Source organism: Pan troglodytes, chromosome 2 (assembly GCF_028858775.2).
Source record: "Pan troglodytes isolate AG18354 chromosome 2, NHGRI_mPanTro3-v2.0_pri, whole genome shotgun sequence".
Taxonomy (NCBI): domain Eukaryota; kingdom Metazoa; phylum Chordata; class Mammalia; order Primates; family Hominidae; genus Pan; species Pan troglodytes.
In genome coordinates, this window is record NC_086015.1 from 68,139,424 (window position 1) to 68,160,291 (window position 20,868).

Genomic DNA, 20,868 nt, shown 5'->3' on the forward strand with positions numbered 1-20,868 from the left:
CTTCTTCCTGCTTCCTGTCTGGAATGTAAACACAATGGCTAGAGCTCCAGCAGCCATCTTGTGTCATGAAGTAACCTTACAAATGGGAATGGAAGCTGTAACCTGAGGACAGTAGGACAGAAAGTTATGAGCCTGGACTTCAAAAAATTAAAAAAATTTTTATACCATGGAGCCACCAGACTAACCCTGGATTGCCTTTCTCCGAACTTCTGAGTGAGAGAAATAAGCTATTTCTTTATTTACAGTCTCTGTTGCTAGGAAGTGAATGCAATTCCTAAATGATACAGCAGTGGTTTTCAAACAGTAGCATACTTTAGAATCATCTGAGGCCTTTATTAAAGACGATTGCCATTTTCATCCCTCTGGGTCTGAAAAGGAGGCCAGAACTATGCACTCTTAACACCTCAGACCACGCCAGGAGAAACACTAGTTTAAGGAAAAGGCAAACACAACCACAAGGTAAAGGCCAACCCTCCTGAAGTGTAATCTCAGACATGAGCTGATACATTTGGAAGGTTTTGTAAAATCCAACTTAACCCAGGGACTAATTCGAACACTGATCCTTTATTTCATGTTCCCCCTCACCTGCAGTTTGAGAAGCTTGGAACCTTGTTTAATCTACCTCAATTCGGGGAGGTAATATCTAAAATGCACCTGAGCATCTCAGAAGGCAGGTTGTACAGAGAAGGGAAAGATGCTGCCTGAATTTGCTGCACGTGGTGGTCTTTAAAAAAGTACACAGTGGTTCCCAAATGGGGACCTGGAGGACCATCAGGTAGCATTACAGCTGTGAGTAAATAGGGATGGGCTGCTCATGAGGGCCCCTGTGTTCATTTTGCCCCTATTTGCCAGAATTTCATTACCCAAGCAATAGGAGAAAAGTGCCATTAAGTGGCATTCAAGAGGTGAAATTGTACCAAGTTTGGCTCCTTCCCTTTTCTCCTGGAGACCCACATTATAATTTTAATTGGTTTACTCAGGAAGCAATTTAGGAAACAACAGTCTAATGCCTAATGCCTAAACAATGTCTCCATCATGTTGAACTCCCCTAGGATTAGGATCAAAATCAGAAATAAAAGCTCATTTGCAGTATTTTCAAAGAAGAATCTTTCAAAGACTCCTTTCTTTTGTTCACACTTGATGTCTAATTCAACAGTGATTCTTGTTGGATGTCGGTTCAAAACATATCCAGAATCCAGTCATTTTCCACCACCCCTGCAGGACCAGTCTAGCTATGACTAAGTGCTCGCCTGAGCTACTGCTGTGGCTGCTTCTGGACCCGGCTTTCACCTTTGTGCCTCTGCAGTCGAGTCTCTATTCAGCAGCAATAACAACTCCATTGGAATATAAACCAGGGTGTGTCACTGCTCTGCTCAAAACCCTGGATGGTCTGGGTGCAGTAGCTCATACCTGCAATCCCAGCACTTTGGGAGGCTAAGGCAGGATGATTGCTTGAGCCCAGGAGTTCGAGACTGGCCTGGGAAACAAAGGTAGACCATGCCTCTAGAAACATTAAAAAAAAAAAAAAAAAACAGCCTGGCTGTGGTGGTGCACACCTGTGGTCTCAGCTACTCTGGAGGCTGAGCTGGGAGGATCACTTGAGTCTGGGAGGTTGAGGCTGCAGTGAGTGGCGAATGCGCCACTGCCCTCCAGCCTGGGTGACAGAGTGAGATTCTATCTCAAAAAAACAAAACAAAACAGTACAAAACAAAAAAACTCAACACCCCCCAAAACAACAACCCTGGATTATCTCCCATGCCTCTATAATGCAAAGCCAAAGTCTTCACTATAGCACCGTGACCCGTCCCCTCCTTACAACCTGGCTGACTCTGTCTCTTACCATATTCCTTTTGTTCAGGTCTTTTGCTCACAATGACCTCCTTGCTGTTCCTTTCACCTCATGGCCTTTACACCAGCCATTCCCTCGGCCTGAAAAGTTATTCCCCCAGATATTTACATGGTGTCATCCTCCTTTCTTCCAGTCTTTGCTCAATGGCCACCTTGGCTGCCTTCCTTGACTATCCTAATAAATTAGCACCTCTATCCCTTATCTTCCAACCCAGTACTTCTCAAATGGGGGCAATAATACCCCCCAAGAGATATTTGACAATGTCTACAGACATTTTTTGTTATTGCAACTTGGGGAGGGAGCCGCTTTGGCATATATAGTGGGTAGAGGCCAGGGACGCTGCCAAACTTCCTACAGTACATGGGTCAGCCCCAACAGCAAAAGATCCCCATCAAAATGCCAACAGTGCTGAAACTGATAAACTCTTCATCTGCTTTTTGTCAAAGAACTTATCAGTTGTTGACAAATGATCCATTTGTTTGTTGACTTTCTCTTCCCTCTAGAATGTGAGTACTTAGGACTGTGTTTGCTGTATACCCCCAGAAGAGGGTCTGGCACATGCCAGATACTCAATAAGTGTTTGTTGAATGGATGCATGCTGTATTCAAACCTTACCTTTCTAGCTGTCTGGGTTATTAGAGGATCTAGACAGACACATACAGCAAGAGAATAAACAAGTGAGATTTCAAGAGGAAACAGAGTAAAACTCATTAAGCTTCTCTTTCATTCCATCAAAGCATTTGCTTTTTCACCAAAGATTAGTGCTGTGGGGTGGGTGGAGATGCTAAGTAAAGGATGCATAGAATAACTGTCAATGTACTGTTTATTTCAGAGGAAGTGACAAAAGCGACACCCATTTGTATTTGAAGCCAGAGAATTTCTTTCAAGTTGAGTTAACTTCGTTTGAACAAACTAAGGAAAATAATTATGTTATGCCCTAAGCCGGTACCATAATTCAGAATCACATGAGTTGCTTTGCTCCTATGCCTGTTAGTTCTCACATGCCCACTCTTTCCAAGCCTGTTTATTATTTTATTTAGAATATTAAACTTCAATGTTTTGTTAGAAAATACATTCCATTTAGTTTGGAGCATTATCTGACATTTATTTTATCTTGTGTTAAAGAAAAGGTTGCAGAAATGGAAGAACTTGGGGTTTGAACATTTTCTACTTAAGCTACACTTAAATAGACTCCCTCATCCCAATTTTATCAAAACACCCTTTGCAGATTGTCTACGCATTTGCGTATATGCCCTATTAAAAATTCCCCAACAGTTGCTAACTTCATTTGACAACAGTTTCAATACTGCCTTTAGATAAAATACACACATACATAAGTATGAAAAAAGCAGGATGGCAGTTTCTTATAGGGGTAACCTGTTTGGACTCTGCAGTCAGATTGTTTGGGTTCCAATAATGGATGTAACACTTACCATCTGCATGTAGTTGGGCAAGTTATTTTATCTCTTGTAGAAAGTTAATATCTCCATCTGTAAATTGGGGACAATAATATCTACCTTGAAGCATTAATAAGAGGCTCAAATGATATCGTGTAACTAACAAAGAGAGAGGCACAGGCTGAAGGCTCTATATTTCTTGGCTATGAAGCAGTCTAATGCATAATTCATAAATGTCTATGTTATAAACAGAATTGTGTACCCCCTGTGATTCACATATCAAATCCCTAACCCCTATGTGTGACTATATTTATAGATAGGGCCTTTAAGGAGGTAATTAAGATTAAATGAGGTCATAAGGCTGGGGCCCTATTCAATAAGACTGGTGTCCTTGTAAGAAGAGGAAGAGATAACCAGGAGCATGCACAGAGAAAAGGCCATCTGCAAGCCAGGAAGAAAAGCCTCACCAGAAATCAACCCTGCTGACACCTTGATCTTGAGCTTTTGGACTCCAGAACTGTGAGAAAATAAATTTCTGTTGTTTAAGCCACCCAGTCTGTGCTATTCTGTTATCTGTGATATGCAAGTGTAAGCAACTGTTGAGTGCTTGTGGGGAAAGAACACACACATGAATGGGAAACCACCCCTAGGTGGAAAGAGGTTATATTTGGCAGAGGGTATAAGACAAGTAGATAAATGACTACAATACAAAGTTAAAATAATGCAAAAGCCATAAGAGGTAGACAAAAACACTACAAAGATTCAATAAAAAATAAGTTAGGTACTGATTTGTAGCATTTGCCAATTTCCATAGGATATGTGATCCCACTATGAATCCCACATTCAAGCTACCAATGTGATGTCATCGGATGTGGAATTGGGAAGAGCTATACATAGCATACCATCACACAGTACTCCCACTATACAGATATAATAGGCAAAACAGTCTCAAGAACATAGATAACAGTGGAATAGGATAAATTAATTAGGAAGTGATGAATTTCAAGTATTTATCATCTTTAAAAAATATAATTTATTTAATTATAAGTTTATATAATTAAACTTTCATAATGGCTGTATTTAACAATGCATTTACAAAATTCCTGAAAACTGACCAATTGGCTCTTGCAAGGCAGTATGAGGCCGGCTCTAGCATTCTGTCAGAAGCTTAAATGGCCAGTATCCTTGGCAAATTCTCTTTTAAAAAGTAAAAAGAGCAGTAGAAGAGCTGTAAATGAGATTAAACAGCTAAAGAGCACTTCAAAGAGTATGACGACAACTTATCTGTTGCCCAACTCTGTCTTCAACAGTCCCAGCAAATCACACATTAAGCCAAGTTGTCTATCTCAGCTGACACATACTTCAGAATAGTCACAGCTCTTCTGTCTCCCAGCCTTTTCCAAATCTCCAGAATTTTGCCCTTTCTCTAAACTACCCTTTTCTTTTCTCCCTCCTGTTTCCTTTCTAAACTCCCAGGAATAATAAGAACTGATGAACACTCACAATTATTTATGTATCAGCAGGTGTTTTGTTTTCTCAAAGTAAAGAGGATGTGAGTTAAACATAGTGTAGTTCCCCATGAAGAAGAAAAACAACAACAAAACCCCCGCCCAAACCTTAATAAAACTCCTTTTTTATGCTAGTACGTTGTTATCAAACTGTGTTCTAGTAGGTCAGTGATTCTTACTTAATAGAGAAAAAAAAGATTCTCCACTTTGGGAATAGCTACTCCAGTATCAACTGAGTTAATATTTACCTACAGTATAGGAGAAAGAAACTGCATTTGATGTTGAATGTTTGAGTCCTAACCATGACAAATTTTAAGCGTGCAATACTTGGCCAAGTTAACTACCTTCTCTGGGCTTCAGTGTCCTTATCTCTAGGACTAGAATAATTGTATTCATCTCATAGAGTTATTGTGAGGATTTAAAGTGATGAAAAGGTGGCTCCTGCATGCACTGAAGATGGTGGCCGCTGTGGGAAGGTTGTCCCTGGCTTCGGTTGACCGACATGTGCGCACCATCCTGTCTCTGCAGTCCTTAGGCCTGTGGCTTCTGGGGAAAACATGCTTGACAAACATATTGTGGTCTGATTCTGGTTGAGCAGAATTCACCTTTGGCACAAGTTTCCTCATACCATGCACTTGCTGTCACTCTATTTTAAAGGTACAGCCTTTGTCAATGGAGAGTTCAAAGATCTAAGCCTTGATGATAATGAGGGGAAATGTTTGGTGCTTTTCTTCTATCCTTTGGATTTCACCTTTGTGTGTCGACAACAATTTCTTGCTTTTAGTGATAAAGAATCAATTTTACAATGTGAACTGTGAAGTTGTTGCAGTCTTAGTGGATTCCCACTTTAGCCATCTTGCTTGGATAAATATACCAAGAAAGAATGGTGGTTTGGGCCACATGAACATCACACTTTTCTCAGATTTAATTAAACACATTTCCTGAGACTATGGTGTGCTGTTAGAAGGTCCTGGTTTGCACTAGGAGGAGTCTTCATAATTGACTCCATGAATTTATCAAGCATTTGAGTGTCAGTGACCTCCCAGTGGGCTAAAACGTGGAAGACACCCTCTGCTTGGTAAAGGCATTCCAGTTTGTAAAAAAAACCCACGGAGAAGTCTGCCCAGCAAACTGGACACTAGAGTCTCCTACAATCAGTCAAATCTAACTGTTTCCAAAGAATACTTTGAGAAGGTAAATCAGTGGATCACCCCATGTGTATCTGCACCTTCTCATCACAGAGAGGAACCCCAGTTGGAACCTGCTTTTAGCATTTCAAAGATGATTATTTTTGTAGAAGGCAAGGGAACCTATTATGCTTGTATTCATGAACACTACTCTAAATGTTTTGTTTTTGTAATACTGGCTAAGGTTTTTTTAAACATGGTTAGTTGTTAGTGTAAAGAGTCTTTAGTGGAAATATCTTGATGGCTAGCTAGTTAGTTTCTACAGAACACTAGTTCACCTATTTCTTAGATCGTGTCTTCAATGGAAACACTCTTCTTTCTTGGCCTTATTTGAATATTTGTCTACACCAAAGTAGTACAACAAGCACTGCAAGCTTCTGATCAAGGGTCCCGAAATTTTCTTCTTGAATTTCTTCATATGAAACTGAATTTTTTTAAGTTAACAAAGATCACAGTTTTAAGTTCCCTTAGATTTATAGTTTAGTCATTTTGTTCATTACATCTACACACATTTCTAGATATTGACTGGTATAATTGATTATACAGGATATTTATTGAATCCAGGTATTACATTTTGAAATTATTACAATTATTTTCTTTGCTGGTGTTCAATATAAAATGTAATAAAAATAAACATATTTTAAAATAAAGTGACAAAAGAATGAAAATACACTGTGAACTATAAGGCTGTACATAACTGTCAGATTAGTTTTATTATTATTAAAAATAACAACAAAACTAGAAATTATAATTGCTTTGGGCTGCTAGTAATCATGACCTGAGAATAGTGGCCTAGGACTGGTTTGGCATTTTATAAAAACCATGAAGCATCTAGGCTCTTCCTGTCTTTCTGTACTCATCATCTATGTGTTAGTGACATCTATGCTCAAACTTGCAAAATGGCTACTGGAGTCTCAACCATCACATTCACGTTCGAGGTAAGAAGGTGCGTAAGGGTAAGAGGCACATGGATCAACAACATTTAAAGAGTTTTACTAGAAGTACTAACCTCCTATTTATAATTCCTTGAATAGGACTAGCTGCAAGGGAAGCTAGGAAACAGGGTCCTTAGTAGGGCATACTGCTGCCCAGAATACAATCAGGTTCCGTTAGTAGGAAAGGAGGAGATGCTAAAACTGGGTGACACCTAGCAATCTGTCTCCAAAGAATATCTGAATTTTGAGTTACCTGTTTCTTATGTGGAGTCCTTAGGAGTGTCCTACATGGTATCTTTTCTGTGCATTTTAAATCATTGTTTTTGATTCTGCACTTCACATATAACATAATTAGTCCATTACCCTCCTCTATTACTATTAGTTTCACAGGGTTATGCAAAGCCAGTTTGAATAAAGTTTAGAAAGCAAAGACAGAAGGAAATTCTAGGACCAATTCAAGTTTTCAAGTGTCCAAAGTGATTCATAATGACACATGCTATAATGCAAAGAAAGAATTCTTTTTGCAAGAGACTGGAGCTTACTGATCACAGGACATTGTTGGAAACACATTTTAGAATACAGGTAACCTTTGTTTCAAGTCAGTTCATTTAAGGCAGTTTCATTTCTGCACATTAAATACATGATTGAGAAGTGACCAGAAAATATGAAAATGAAGGAACTCACTTATACATTACAAAGGATATATTTCTGATTACCACGGCTACTTTCAGCCTGAGTAACTTGCCTTGCCCACTAAGTTTCAAATGAATCATAAAAACAATTGTGAGAATTCAGTCTTTCCTGTTCCAAAACGCCAAAAGATCAGTGAAGGTAATATCTTGGCCTGCGGGTTATAGTTTGCATATAGCCATAAAACCCTAAAGGGCCTATATTATGCCACTTTAGAGAAACCGACAGGAAACAAGGTTTGGTTTGGATGAGCTAGAGTATGACATAATATCTCAAACACCACCGAAATATCACTAGTTTCGTACTGCAGTGTTTTTTAATTAAAATTTTTTATTGCGGTATACACATTACAAGATTTGCCATTTTAACCTTTTTTTTTTTTTTTTTGAGACAGAGTTTCACTCTTGTTGCCCAGGCTGGAATGCAATGGCGTGATCTCGGCTCACTGCAACCTCCGTCTCCCGGGTTCAAGTGATTCTCCTGCCTCAGCCTCCCGAGTAGCTGGGATTACAGGCACTCACCACCACACCTGGCTAGTTTTTTGTATTTTTAATAGAGACAGGGTCTCACCATGTTGGCCAGGCTGGTCTCGAACTCCTGACCTCAGGCGATCCACTTGCCTCAGCCTCCCAAAGTGGTGGGATTATAGACATGAGCCACCATGCCTGGCCTCATTTTAACCATTTTTAAGTGTACAATTCAGTGGCACTGGGAGCATTCACAATATTATGCAATCATCACCACTATCTCAACACAAAACTTTTTCATCATGTTAAACAGAAACTCTACACCAAATAAATAATAATTCCCCATTTCTCCTCCCCTCAGCCCCTGGTAACCTCTAATTTACTGTCTGTCTCTATGAATCTGCCTAGTCTAGATACTTCATATAAGTGGAATCATGCAATATTCGTCCTTTGTGTCTGCTTATTTCACCTAGTATGTTTCCAAGGCTAATTTCTGTTGTAGCATGTGTCAGAACTTTGCTTGTGGCTATTATTTCATTGCATGTATATACCACATTTTGTTTATCCATTTTTATCTGTTGACGGAATTTGGGTTGTTTTTACCTTTTCACTACTGTGAATAATGCTTCAGTGAATGTTGGCGTACAATTATGTTTGAATCTCTGCTTTCAATTATGTTGCATATATACCTAGGAGTGGAATTACTGGATGATATGGTAATTCTGTTTAGCTTTTAGAGAAACTGCCAAACAGTGCTCCAAAGTGGCTGCATCATTTTACATTCTCACCAGCAATGCACAGAAATTCCAGTTTCTCCACATCCTTACCAACATTTATTTTCCAGTTTTTAAAATTATAACCATCTTAGTAGGTGTGAAGCAGTATCTCATTGTGGTTTTGATTTGCATTATATTAATGACTAGTGATGTTGGACATCTTTTCATGTGCTTATCAGACGACCGTATATCATCTTTGGAGAGATGTTGATTGAAGTTCTTCAGTCATCTTTTAACTGAGTTGTCTTCTTGTTGAACTGTATAAATTCTGTATCTTAAACCCTTATCTATACCATGATTTTATTTCTGTCTCACACTGTATCCTCCTACAGGTAGGCAGAGACCCAGGTGATGGGGGCTCCATATGGAGATACGCCTCCATGAGGATGGCAGCAGAGAAAAGGATGGTTGGAGCTGAACACTGGCAGTGAAAAGCTTTTTTCCTGCATATGATACATGTGACTTCTGTTCACGTTTCATTGGTGAAAGCAAGTCTCATGGACATGCCTAACTTTAAACGGACTGAGAAAGTACATTCCCCCTTTGTGCCTGGAAGAAGAAGGAACCAACCATTTGTAAATAGCCATAATCCCTGCCACAGCAGGGAAAGAACAGAGTACTATGTAAACAGGATATTACATTTTGCAAAGGTAAACACAAGTGATTCTCTTTATTCATGGCAGTTATGTGCTATAAAATCACAGCAAACACTGAATTTCTGAATACTAAACATTCCTCCTAGGAGAAATATGGGGTTAGGTTCCTGTGAGCCTCTGGTCCCAACATTTTCATTAACCAATTAATCCATAACCTTGTTTCATGTGTGTTTCTGTTTAAGGGCAACTTACTTAATATGTATTGTTGATTCATTAACATTTAACTTATGGCCAACAGCACTATAACTCATGCCCAACAGCACTATAACTCACGCCTGACTGAAGATTATCTAACATACATATTTTCTTTCTTTCTTTCTTTCTTTCTTTCTTTCTTTCTTTCTTTCTTTCTTTCTTTCTTTCTTTCTTTCTTTTTCTTTCTTTCTTTCTTTCTTTCCTTCTTTCTTTCTTCTTTCTTCTTTTTCTTTTCTCTCGCTCTCTGTCTCTTTCTTTCAGACTGAGTTTCGCTCTTGTCATCCAGGCTGGAGTGCAATGGCACGATCTCGGCTCACCACACCCTCCACCTCCTGGGTTCAAGTGATTCTCCTGCCTCAGCCTCCAGAGTAGCTGGGATTATAGGCATGTACCACCATGCCTGGCTAATTTTGTATTTTTAGTAGAGATGGGATTTCTCCATGTTGGTCAGGCTGGACTCGAACTCACTACCTCAGGTGATCCTCCTGCCTCAGCCTCCCAAAGTTCTGCGATTATAAGTGTGAGCCACCGTGCCTGGCCTAACATACGTATTTTCTCCATAAAGCACATCACAGCCTTCTTGCTTTTAGAAACACTAGATGGCACTTCACTATGCTTGGGGCTATTTTAAACAGTGAAATCACCAACAAAAAGCATAGGATGCAGAAAAGTGGCCCTAAATAGACCACTTGTTTATTCAGTCTGTGAGCTGGAATAAGAAAGCATAGAATTAGCTGTTCTACCTCAGCTGGCCATGTATGCATTAGGCAATTCAAATTTTTTATTCCTCAGTGTATGCCTGTTAATGACGACGAGAGTGCTGCAAATATTGATTTTGAGGGTACAAGTAAAGTCTGCAAATGACCATGAAAGTGCTGCTGCAAGTATTGATTTTGGGGTTACAAATAAATTTTGGCAAGTGGGCACATTTGCAAATACAGAATCATGAAAAATGGGGATCAACAAAATTATAAACCATTTGATCATCAAGGAGTAAAGGGCTGAGCCAGGATTTAAATTCAGGTCTGACTTCAAAGCTCATTCTCTATCCATTTCACCCCACTATCTCCCAAAACTAGTCAAAGGATTACACTCTGTCCTATGTATTTGATGAATCAATGAGCAGTGTAGTCACAGTTCATTCTTCAAGCTTGCAATTCCTGCTAAAACCTTAAATACTAAACAGGCCAGAGTGGCTGCTTAATCATGAAAGCCACATGGATCAGTTTGAACTCCAAAGAAGGTAGAAATCAACTGCATTATTGAGTAATGTGCATACTTTGAATGTTATGTGCGTATGTTATATAATGAGGATTATGGGAACTAACTCAGGCTTGGTGAATTTGTTTCCCCTTTGGTCTGTGCAAGAGAAGTTAATGTGCCCAGGTTCGTCCTCAACAAAGACCATGTGGTCCTTGAAGGGACTGCTCCAATTCCTGAGAGTTATTTATGTATGTATGTGTTTATTTATTTTGCGGTAAAATATACAGAATATAAAATTTAGCATTTTTACCATTTTTCAGCAGCATTAAATACATTCACATAGTTGTGCAACCGCTACCACGATCCTTCTCCAGAACTTCTTTTATCTTCCCATACTGAAACTCTGTACTCATTAACCACTCACTTCCCATTCTCCTCCCCTTCAGCCCTTGGAAGCCACCATTTTCCTTTCAGTATCTACAAATTTGACAATTTGAGAATGATTTTTTTTTTAATAGAGTCTCACTCTGTCACGTAGGCTGGAGTGCAGTGGCACTATCTCTGCTCACTGCAATCTCCACCTCCTGGGTCCAAGCAATTCTCCTGCCTCAGCCTCCTGAGTAGCTGGGATTACAGGCATGTGCCACCACATCCGGCTAATTTTTGTATTTTTAGTAGAGACGGGGTTTCACCATGTTGGCCAGGCTGGTCTCAAACTCCTGACCTCACATGATCCACCCATCTTGGCCTCCCAAAGTACCAGGATTACAGGCGTGAGCCACTGCGCAGCCGAGAGTGATTTTTATTACGTGTTGGGAACAAGTGTTTGTCTGTGGTAAATTCTCTGAAATTATGGTGAAAATCAATGGGGAGAAAATGAGTCAGACAGTGTGTCTACACTTACATTTAAGTCCTTTCATAAGCAACTTTCCTTCTGTTTTTAATAAGACAATCAAGGATCACAGGGAAGATGCTGGCCCCAGCAATCAGAATCTATAACAAATGAAATGATCTGGGAACTCATTTGTGTGTAGCATTTTCATTGAGAAGACCTAGGAAATAAATCACCACTGATAATTGGGCAAGTTATAGCTTCTGAATTATTAGTCTCAGGCCATTCACTTTGTTATATTTTACAGATTATAGAATTCCGTTTATACAGTACCTCTTCCTGGCTCACGACAGAGTCTTCTGATTGCTCTAGGAGTGGCATGAGAAGCAACGAAAGGTGTTAGCCAACAATTGTGAGAGACAAGCACTCAGCATCAATGAGGCTCAGACCCAAAAAAGCAGTTCTGGCAGGCACCCTTCCGCATCCTGACAGTCCCAACATCCAGACTAAAACAACGCTCATCCTCTTGCTATCACAGTCTTCATCCAAAACTGGAGATACTGTTAGGTGGTTAGCCAACAACATTGCCTTACTCTACTAGTGCCCTTTAGTTTTGGTTATCTATTATAATTATGTCCTTTCTCTTTGTTGCCTATAGCATGCTTTCCCCTTGTTTTAGTTATTCTACTGACAGCTCTTCCAGACCCTTTCGGAAACTAGGCAGAAAATGGATTGAAAAGAAAAAAAAAACCAATCTCAACTTTTCTACCACATGTTTAGGAAGTAACCTTTGAAAATGGGAGTTTCAGAATCCGTTGTTAATGTGTTAAGTGAAGGGAGCAAAGATGTGTGAAAAATAACAGACATAAAATGATCTTACAATTCTTAGTATTCATATGATTTTGTTTTAAAGAGAAACTACCCAAAATTATATTTTACTTTGGCTTGAGTGAATATGAACCCAAGGTCTGGTGAATTGGTTCAGAAGTATATTGAGATGCAGGCTACTCAAGATGGGAAGAAAAATCTTTCATGGGTAATCTAAGATATGGCATTAAAACATGTGTCACAGAAGATCACTATTAAGAAGGAAGACAAAAATGCTGAATAACTGGAGCCTTGTTAAAAGTGAAAGAAGGAGGAAAGCACAGCAAGTGCAAAGGCATAAGGTGGGAGGAAGCTTGGAGTTCTTGAAGAGTGGCCCTACGGTCTGAATGTGTCCCCCCAAATTCATGTGTTGGAAACTTATTCCCCAATGAAACAGTGTTGGGAGATGGGACCTTTTGGAAGTTGCTTGGAATAGATTAATGCTGACATAAAGAGGGCTTGTGGCCAGGCATGGTTGTGGTCACTCACACCTGTAATCTCAGCACTCTGGGAGGACAAGGTGGAAGATCCTTTGAGTCCAGGTGTTAGAGACCAGCCTGGGCAACATGATGAAACCCTGTCTCTACAAAAAATACAAAAAGTAGCTGGGAGTGGTTGTGTGCATCTACAGTCCCAGTTACCTGGGAGGCTGAGGTGGGAGGATGGAGGATCATCTGAGTGCAGGGAGGTTGAAGCTGCAGTGAGCTGTGATTGCACCACTGCACTCTGGCCTAGGTGACAGAATGAAACCTTGTCTCAGAAAGAAAAAAAAAAAAAGGACTTGCTGGAGTGGGTTCATCTCTTCTGCTCTTCTGCCATGTGGGGATATATTCCCTCTTTTGCCCTTTCGCCTTTCACCACCTGAGGATGCAGCAAGAAAGCCCTCACCAGATGCTGGTGCCTTAATCCTGAACATTTCAGTCTCTGGAATTGTGAGAGAATAAATTTCTGGTCTTCATAAATTACCCTGTCTCAGGTATTCTGTTATAGTGGCACAAAACAGACTAAGACAAGTGGCTAACAGACTAAGACAAGGATCCAGTGTGGCTGGATGTTAAGAAATGGCGAATAATCACTCTAAGAATAGAAATATATTCTATAGCTTTCCACCAAGGAAAGGAAAATGAAGAAAACTGGGAAGCCTTCATTAAAAAAAATAGAACCCAAGAAAACAAAAAAAAGGAGAGGAAAAAAGATAGCAAATAGAAAATAAAGTGGTAGGAATGATTATATAAGTTATCATAATAAATTTAAATGTATTATACCCATCGATTAAAAGATGGATTATCAGTTTGGAATAATAGGAATGCAATATCCATCATGTGCTGCTTGCACAGTCCCACTTAAAACCATAAGAAAAGGCTTAAAATAAAAGAATGGAAAAGCATAGTCTTGCAATTACTCACCAAAAGAAAGCTAGTATGCAATGTTCGTATTATACAAACCAGAATTTGAACAAATACAATTAGTCAGGATATAAAGGGATGTTACGATTAAAAGATCCTTGGTCATTTCAAAATTATTAGTGATACAATTTATTGACCAGTTTTATAATGGCCACCAGTTTACTACTTCTATTCCTTAAAAATATTATGTAGCTGTTCATAAAATTTTAAAAGTTATTTTATGTTAAAATAAACTAAAAATAAATAACACATATATTTATAAGGAATGTTACAAAAGAATAATCTATCAAAACTATAATATAACCATAGGTTATGTTATATATTATATACTATAACTTGTGGGCACCTAAAAACATAGCCTCAAATGCATAAAGCAAAAACAGAAATCTAAGGAAAAACAAATCTATAATTACAGAGAAAGATTTTAAGTTGCCTTCATTCGGCATTGATAGACCAAAAAGGCAAAACTTATGAAAGCTATAGAGTATATCATAGCAATAGTAATTACTGTTCATGAACTCTATCATCTTTCTTCTAACAATTTGGAAACATTGCCATGTTTATTTTTACTTTATAATGGAAAGAAAATATTTCATATCTTTACATTCCAAATGGGAAATAGAAGCTACAAGATGCAAAGAAACTTGGTCAAGGCCACTTGATCACTGCCTGAAAACAAACTTTTCTGATTCATGACTTTTTCTGCACTTGAATGCTCTCTTTTCTGTGTATCTTCCCAGTCTACATTCCCTGGGTATCTACCCTGATGTGGTAGGGGAAGAGTGGTATATTAGCTGCTCCCTAAGCACTGGCCCTATGCGACAATGAGCAAGTCACGTATGTTCTCTGAGACTGTTTTCTTAAATATTAAATCCAAGGTTTGGGCTTAAGAATTTCTGTTCTGTCTTGTTTTGCTTATATCTTAGAATGCTTTAATTCTTGCCCCCAACATCTATGGACAAGAACTTCAGACTTAGATCTCAGTCTTGTTTCCCCAGATGGGCCTTACCAAGAAAAGTGTTTTCAAAACAATTGGCCATTCTAGTCTGGAAAGATACACATTTCTTGAAATGCCAGGTACTGATTAAGTGCTCTATAAGGCAGGAAACATTACTGTCTTCATTTTATAGATGAGAAAGAATGACCTCAACAAGGTAAAATAACTTGCTCCAATCATAAATATAGCTGGACAGTGGCAGAACTGGATCAGGTCCCAGCTGCGTCTGATACCACAGCCATGGCTCTTAACTACTGTGCTTGACAAAGACCACAGTAAATGGTCCCACTGACCATATTTCAGCAGAACTGTTTCTTTTAGTTATGTTTAGTTATTTTAATTTTATTTTTTTAAGACACAGGGCCTTGCTCTGTCACCCAGCTGTAATGCAATGGTGCTATTATAGCTCACTGCAGCCTTGAACTCCTGAGCTCAAGCAATCTGCCAGCTTCAGCCTCCTGAATGGCTGGGGCTACAGGCCCACACCAATGACCCACTGATTTAAAAAAAAATTTGAGATGGAATCTCGCTATGCTGCCCAGGCTGGTTTCAAACTCCTAGACTCAAGCCATCACTCAAGCGATCCTCCTGTCTCAGGCTCCAAGTAGCTTGGATTACAGGTATGAGTCACTGTTCCAGGCCAGAAGAGCTGTTTCTCATGGCATATTCACCATCCAGATGAATTCTTGACTATCCACACAGCAATGGGGCACAAAAGAAGATGGATGTTTCACAACTATGTTCAAGCCCAACCTCAAATTTATCCATGTCATTTGACCTTCTCTCTCACCACACATACAATTGCCAAGTGGTTGGCAAACTTAGTTGGTTGGCACTGCAGCTTTTTTCCCTGGTTGCCTCTCTAAGGCTATGATTCTTGCAATAACTTACATAATGATGGAAGAGAAAGGAGACTATAATAAAAGCCCAAATGTTAGGGCCTACATGTTAGATATTGTCCTTGGGAACATACAGAGATTAAGTGTTCACAATTTTGATCACCGACCCTGAGGAAATTATTACCTTCTCACCAAACACTGGATCCAGTGAGGATGGAGACACCATCTCTTTTTTCCTAACACCCTTTGGCAAGAGTCAGAAAGGTTTCTCAGGACCCGAGGATTGTAGGGAAGTTAATGTTTACAGACCCCCCTAGGTTGCTGCTAGAATTTTTGGTATCTTTCAGTAAGTTAGGAAAAGACAGCCTCCCAACTAAGAATTAGAAAAAGTCAGTCCCCAAGCTAGATTATCTGATAAAAGTAATGGCAAAAACAGCAATTACTTTTGTACCACTCTAATAATTGCCATAGCAATAACAACTACCACCACTATTTACTGAGTGCCAACTACGTGTTAGGCACTGTCCTTGGGAGCTTAGAGATTATGAAATGAGCCAGTCTGTGGAACTCATTTTCTTGTGCCATCCATCTGGATGTTGATGAGTTTCTACCCCAAATCTCCTTTTCATTATGCATGATTAATACTGAGAAGTTCTTTCTGACAAAAGCTTGGCAAAAGACTTAGCTACTCCCTGAGGCAATTGATGAAACCTTAGGAAGCCTCCACCATTGGCATGGGAGGAAGCTTGCCTTCCTGTTTGCTAAAGAGTAACTTCATTCATTCATTTATTCAATCACTTTATCGAGGTATCAACATATAATAAATCACATGTAAGTATACAATTTGGTAAGTTCCAACATATGTATATACCCATGAAAGCATCAACATAATCAAGATAGCAAATGTACCTATCACCCCCAGAACTCTCGTCAATCCTTTTGTCGTTCCTCCCTCTCATTTCCCCATCCCCAAGTAACCATTGATCTGCTTTCTGTCACTACAGATTAGTTTGCATTTTCTAGAGTTTTATATAAATGAAATCTCAAAGTGTGTACTATTTTGCCTGGCTTCTTTCATTTGGAATAATGATTCTCAGACTCTGATTCACTTTGCATAGATCAACAGTTCATTCACTTTTATTGTAAAGTAGTAGTATACTACATGGATATAATACAATATGTTTATCCATTTACCTGTGGATAGACTTTTGAGTTATTTCCAATTTTTGACTATGGAAAAGAAAACTAAGAGCAGCCACTTTAAAAACCACAAATGTTTAAAGCATTGTTTCATTTAATTTTCACAACTATGCTGTAGTTAAGTACTGACATCCTTATTTTTCAGAAGATGAGATGAAAGTTTGGGGAGGCGAATTAACTTGGCCGATGCTGGAAAGCAGCACAGCTAAAATTTGAACACAGAGCTAGTTATCATCGAAGCTTAGACTCTCAAACACTTATGAGCCCAGAAGGATAGTTACTCAAAAGACAGAAGTTATCAGAGGCCAGCACAAAGCCTGATGTCTGCATGGGTCTTCCATGAGACTCTTTCTACATCTACCTTTGTATGGCTCCAGGCCACCTAAAGCAACATATAAAGACTGGTGTTGGAAAGCTCCAGTTTTTGATTGGACCTGGAAAACTGCCATATTGAAATCACACCTATACTAACAGCTTGCACATATGGGTACTTAATAAACAACTGTTGAACGAATAAATGGCTGAATGCACAAATGAATGAATAAATGAAGGCACAGGCAGATAAATAGATTGAGGAAGGAAGTTAGTTACTTGCTGATTTGGTGGTGGATTAATCCAATCATCCCATGAAATTACTCAAAATATCTCCTGCGTCATAAGGCAGAGGAGATCATCTTGATACTACATCAACTCTCACACCAGGCTACAGTGTAGACTGCCCAGTCAGCAGAAAGGGTGTGCAGCTGTGAATTTATGCAGGAAGTCTAAGTAAGAGGCCAAGTCCCAAACTTTAGGACCCCAGAGTGAATTTACTGTAAAGGTTGGAGATACCTGTCTTGAAAGCTAGAACTTCAATTGCAGGTCTCTCTTCCTGCATTTGCAAATGAGCCTTGGCCTCTCCAGGCCTCATAATCTGCACGCAAGACTTGACAAGTCCCTGCTGGTGGAATCTGGCCATGTTGCTGCTGACTTCATCTGGCAGAGGCCCTGAAGCCTGGGAACCCAGGTTCTAGTCCCAACTCTGACAGCTCCGTTGAAAACAAGTTTATTAACAGGCAGTTTTATTGAAAGCTGCACACACAGGCATATTTCCCATTGCCATCTGATGACATCAGTGTATTTCTGGAGCCAAGATAAATACAGCATTGTTCATGTGACTAGCTTCCCAAGAAGAGTGAGGTGGACTGCTTTGAAGCCTCCTCCTGCCCTGCCCCCTTCTTCCCTCCCTTCCCAACTCATCTCTCAAACTGCATTGAAAACACCGAGGTGAGTGACAGTGAAGGCTAACTAGGAGATGCAGCTTAGGGGGAATTTAATCCAATTCAGTTGGAGAGACATGCATCTCCCTGTACCATGAAATTCCATTTTGATCTCAGCATGTGCTGATGGAGTAATGAAATAAAGACAACACTCTGCAAATGGCTGGTGAGTCTAATGACGGTTTTTATGGGGGTTTTAGAAGGGCTATTAGATAGTGCATTCCTTTCCTATAAGCCAAAACCACCCAGCAGACCTTGGGAGATGAACCATTTTGTCATTCTTCTCTCCCTTCCCCCAGCATCTGCCAGCCTTTGTCCCTCCTGGTATAAATAGCTTCTCACATAAAAGAGCAAACTGTCAGTAGCCTGAAAGCTAACGGTAAAGCTGGACGCCTGGCACTGTGGCCCCAGCCGGGTGGTGGTGAGTCACAGCTGTATAATTCACGGTCCTGCAGTAAAAGGTATCAGCGCATGCTCTAGGTTAACAGGCCAGAAAGGGAGCTGAAGAAACACGGCCAGTGAAAGACTTTTAAAAGCATCTTGAGTTTTCCTTTAACAATCAGCCTTGTATTTGGGTGATATCCAGGGCATGCCAGTCAAAGGGAAAAAGACAGGAATGGGATTGGGTAGCTTCTGGGGCACACCCTTCATCCGTATCTGCACGCAAATCTGCTTCAGTGTCTTGGAGATTCAAATAATGATTCTGATGAGGACAGCAGCTACCATTTGCTGAGGACCTATTTTGTGTCCGCTTTCTCCTAGGATCCTTACAAAGATGAATTCACTTCTTCTCTGTTAGCTACTTTAGACTTGGGCAGAAGCATCCCCATGTTACAGCTAAGAAAACTGATGCGGGAGATGCCCAAGGTTACAGAGTTAAGTGATGGAGTCAAGATGTGGCCTCATCTATTCCTAGCAATGTGGCTTTTCCATTAGCCAATAGTAATGGCTCTCAAGCTTTGTCATGCATGAGAAACACCTAAAAGCTTTGTTGAAACAGATTATTGGGCTCCATCTTCAGAGTTCTGGTTTATTTGGTCTGGGGCAAGTCCCAAGAGTCTACCTTTAACAAGTTCCCGGGTGATACTAGTGGTACTGGTATGGGAACCTTGTTTTGAAAACCACCGGACGAGGCAGACCAAATCTGGGTAATCAAGCCATCATTCCATGTAAAGACCCAGCTCAAATGTCACTTCTGCAGAGAGGCTTCTCTTAGACATCCAATATAAAGTAGATAGATTCTCTAAATCAGGGGTCTGTGTTTCAAATCAGGCCCCCTTCCTGTTTTTGTAAGTAAAGTTCTATTGTCACATGACCATGCCCATTTGTTCACCTATTGTCCATGCCTGCTTTCACATTACAACATCAGAGTTGGGTATTTGCCACTGAGACTGTACAATCCATGAAGCCTATATTTACTATCTAGATCTTTACAGACAAAGCCTGTCAACTCCTTGCTCTAGATCATATCACCCTTTCTTATTGCTTTGTTAATAGACATCGGTCTCTGAATGTGTCTTGTTATTCAGCTATTAAGTTGTCTGCATCCTTCACTAAACTGTCAGCTCCACAAAGGCAGAAGTACTTGTTTTTCTATTCACAGCTGTCCCCTAGTGCCTAGGAAAGTGCTTGCCATATAGTTGGCACTCAAAAAATATTTGCTGAATGAATGTCACTATTGAGTGCCCAGGTACGTGATGCTGTCTGTACCAGTAACATGAGAGCCCCTGGAGGAAGAACAGTAAAGCCAGGGTAAGAGAGTGAGAAGAGATAAGGATAAACAGAGATTGTCGATAGGGAAACAAATCTTTGAAGCAGGGCCATGCTGCTTCCTGCAGTGGTGGGGAAACTGGAGGTGGGGAAAAGATGAATTCCTTAGTCACTAAGGTCAACCTCAGATTAGGAGAAATTTCCCATCCCTAAGAATGAAAGAGACTGTGTGACTCATGCTGTTCCCCTCCTCCAACTCACACCAAGTCTGCTTTCTTGGATCTGATTCCCTGAGTGGAGCAATGTGCATGCTCTTCACTGTGCATGAGGAAGGGGTGGAGGAGGAAGAGCCCACACGGGCACTGGAGTCAGACAAATGGCTGGTTTAAGTGCTGTCTTTGTCCCTCGCTGACTGTGGCATCTTGGTCAAGTTTCTGATCCTGTGAGCCTCAATGATTTCAATGGAGAAATGGAAGATTTTGTACCAAGGATTAAATGGGATTGTTTATTCATGCAAACCCTGTTTATTAAATGGCTAGTATGTGCCCAGCATTATTTTTGGTACTGAGCATAGAGTGGTGAATAAGACAATGTCCGTCTCTAACAGACTCACATTTTGGAAGGTAGCATGGACATAAATAAATGTAAGTAGAGTACTAGCTATGAATTTAACATATGGAAGATGTCACCTCTGTAGTCAAATGGGGGCTCTCTGTTGCCCTATCTGCACCTGGGGCAGAAACATCAAGGGGATGGATGATTAAGCGCCTCCAATTTTCCAGGGGCAAGCAAGGTAGTTGGACTGTCCCGCCTTCATGTCCAGGGATGTCTTGGCAAGCACCGAGCACTGCATGGGCTCCATTCATTTCTCCCCAGTCTGCCAACACTCTCCCCA

At 40.1% G+C, this 20,868-nt stretch overlaps 1 protein-coding gene and 1 pseudogene across 5 annotated transcripts in view; one reads left to right on the forward strand and one right to left on the reverse strand.

Annotated features, from left to right (window-relative positions):
- PRICKLE2 (prickle planar cell polarity protein 2) overlaps positions 1 to 20,868 on the reverse strand; it is a 351,644-nt gene that overhangs the window by 75,251 nt on the left and 255,525 nt on the right. The gene's annotated exons all lie outside the window — the stretch shown is intronic.
- LOC134809645 (thioredoxin-dependent peroxide reductase, mitochondrial-like) lies at positions 5,211 to 10,524 on the forward strand (annotated as a pseudogene).